Source organism: Grus americana, unplaced genomic scaffold (genome assembly GCF_028858705.1).
Source record: "Grus americana isolate bGruAme1 unplaced genomic scaffold, bGruAme1.mat scaffold_612, whole genome shotgun sequence".
Taxonomy (NCBI): Eukaryota; Metazoa; Chordata; class Aves; order Gruiformes; family Gruidae; genus Grus; species Grus americana.
Genome location: NW_026561842.1, coordinates 39,031 through 41,822, shown reverse-complemented (window position 1 = coordinate 41,822; position 2,792 = coordinate 39,031). Strand labels below are relative to the sequence as shown.

The 2,792-nt window shown below is 60.5% G+C and overlaps 1 long non-coding RNA gene across 1 annotated transcript; it reads right to left on the bottom strand.

The window, feature by feature from the left end:
• Window positions 1-756: 756 nt before the first annotated feature.
• On the bottom strand, window positions 757-1,923 carry LOC129200875 (uncharacterized). The gene is made up of 3 exons (XR_008575148.1): window positions 1,567-1,923; window positions 939-1,046; window positions 757-804 (listed from the first exon to the last, which is right to left on the bottom strand). It is a non-coding gene; the product is annotated as an uncharacterized LOC129200875 (long non-coding RNA).
• Window positions 1,924-2,792: the final 869 nt, after the last annotated feature.

Sequence of the window (2,792 nt, the reverse complement as noted above, 5' to 3'; positions counted from 1 at the left end):
GGGGCAATGGGGGTGCTGAGCGTGCCGGTTTGCCAGGCAGGAGCCCTGGCTGCTGGTTTTCGGTCCAGCTCTCAGGGCTGCCGGGGCGGCTGGCAATGCTGCTCCGGCTGGTGCGGCTGTCTGGGCGCGAGGGGCGGCCACCGGCTTCCAGCCAGTCTCCGGAACCTGCCATGGCGCGCCTGTGGAGAGAGGAGGCTGCTGCGGCCCTGAACTCCAGTCAGAGCAAGATCCTGAGAAGGCCGCCCAGGAATTAAGTTGAAGCATCCGACAGCAGCAGCAGAAGCCTCGGCAGAGTTTTTTCGCCAACCACTAATTCGCCGCTCCGCAGCAGCCTGGCGAGAAAAGCTTCGTGGCTATGAGCAGCCACCTAAGCAAGCAGCGTGTGTGTGTGTGTGTGTGCGCGCGCGTGTGTGGAGAACTAAATCAACGACTCACTCTTTTTTCTTCTGCCGCCGCCAATGGATCACGATGCAGCAGACCACTATGATAACTGGCACGGAAATCACGCCTGCTGCTGTGCCTATCATACAGCGCCTTCGCACATCTTGGGGGCATAAAACAGCTGCGGTCCTCTGGGGACGGTCAGCACTTGCGATTCTCTTTCCGACCGCATCTGGAGGAGCAATTCAGGATGTTAGTCCGTCCTGTGCACCACTGGTGAGCTTGCAGCACTTCTCTTTGATATGGCCAGCTTTCGGGACATGTCTCCCACTTAGGGACCCCAGCAAGACTGCTCAGTACCTGAGTCCGCTTGGAAAAAATCATATCTGCTGGCCTGGTGGTCTTCTCCGGACTCTGACAGCACTGCCAAAAAGCAGAGACGACAGGTAAAGCCTGAGGTGCTGACGTGACGTGCAAGAGCGGGTGCTGGGGGAAGAGCCTGCTGAGACACAGCCATCCTGAGGGCTGACACCGGCTGACCGCGGGACAGCAAGTACCTGGCGTGCCGGCGCCTTGCGTTGCCTGCGCTTCGTCGGGAGGGACTGGCAGGGAGCCGCTGCTTCCGTCTGGAAACAAGAGCTTCTTCACAGCCTCTCGGTCCGTCTCTTGAGAAAGCAAGCAGGACAGCTGGATTAGATGGAACTGTTCCCCATCAGGGAGATGGCAGCATCAGGAGGCAAGACTTCTCAAGACACCAGTAAGGTTTAGCAACAAGGCCTGGGCTTTTGGGGCTGCACCTGGTCACTACTCCAAACCATAGTCACACCTGACCTGCCGGCAGACCAGGAAATGGCGTGTGATCTTCTGGCTTGCCTGGCACATAGTGCGCTTTGGGCGAACGGCAAGGGGATGATGCTAAACGCCTTCCTCCTTCAAAGAGGACGGGAAGAAGCTGCAGCCAGGCCAGCCGGGGAAACAGCCCTTCTGAGAAGGGCCCTCACGCCCTTCCCTGTGAGCACCAGCAACAGTCACATTCGTCCCATCCCAGCTCTCGATCTGCAGACAGGAAATCGAGCGCAGCCCAAAAAGCCTGCTGAATCAGCGCAGGCCACAGCGTCTCCAGACGTGTATCTAAAACCTCCGGCTGCCGAGTCTCACAGCTAAGGCACAGTGAAAAATACCCACCGTGTCGTCTCTCCAGTTCGTCCAGCATTTTCCTCAGGAGTGGAGATGGCTCCGGGCGCTTTTTTCCTCCCTCAGCTTGGTGGTACTGCGCTCTTGGAGGACCTTCACAGAAAGTATTTGGTTCAATTTCACAGGACTAAATTATGGAAAACCAGTGCTTAGCCTGTGAGGTCAGCAGAGACAGACTGACTCACCCCTGCGGTGCCAACCGGCCTGTGGCACAGCATCCAGCTGAGGAGCCGGAAAAGCCCTTCCCACGGGCACATCTGTAACTGAACAGGCAGAGAAGCTTCCGTCATGGATTGCCAGCTGCATCGGCAGACCCGAACGGCGGAAGCGGTGAGGGGATCACGCGAGGAGAGGGCACACGCATGCAGGGCGTGGGTGGGAGCCAGAAGAAGGTCCAGCTTGGCAAAGCTGCAGAGGGGCCTGGTGGCCTCTTGGCTGGCTCCTGGCAGCTCTCCCAACACTCTTGCCAGGCCATCTGCAACACCCTTGAGGAGCGGATGGACCAACATGCGGCCCCTGGGGGCTTGCTTTCTGGGAGAGCTCTCTCGCACACAGCGGAAACCCTCGTTAAAGCACTGGAGGAAACAAACCAGCACCACACGTCTCGGGGAGAGGAGCCCGCCGGCCTGTGAAAGGCTGCACCAGCGCCGCCTGCTTACCTGCTCCCTGTGCTCGCCACGGAGCAGCCCAGGCAGCCCTGGCATGCAGGGCCACCAGGAGGAGGAAGACGAGGAGAAGGCGGTGGGTGGGGGCCATGCTCCCCCACACTCGCACAGTAACGCTGCTGCTGCTGCTGCTGCTGCTGCTGCTGCAGTAGTCGGGGCCAGAGGCTGAGCACTCAGTTTATATGGCTGAAGCGGCGCTGCTGGGCTCTGTGACCTCACAGCCCCAGTGACCTCATGGCTGGGCCAAGGCTGCGTGGGGAGGGCTCTCAGGGTGCTGGCGGAGAGCTGCTGGAGCACAGCTGGGGGAGCTGTCCTTGTGGGGAGGGGAGCACGTCCCGCTGGGCAGCTCCGTCCAAGGGCTGGGACACAGTCCCACCGGGCTGAGCCCACAGCTCTGCCGTTTTCCGGGCGCTGTCACCGGGGTACGAGGAGCTCGCAGGCCCCAGAACAACAGGGAACCGCAGACGAGGGATTTCGGGCCCAGCGAGAAGCAGCAGCCCGGCCACTCGAGACCGAAGGAACTCTCCCTTATTGCAGCTGCCTTGGCGTGAC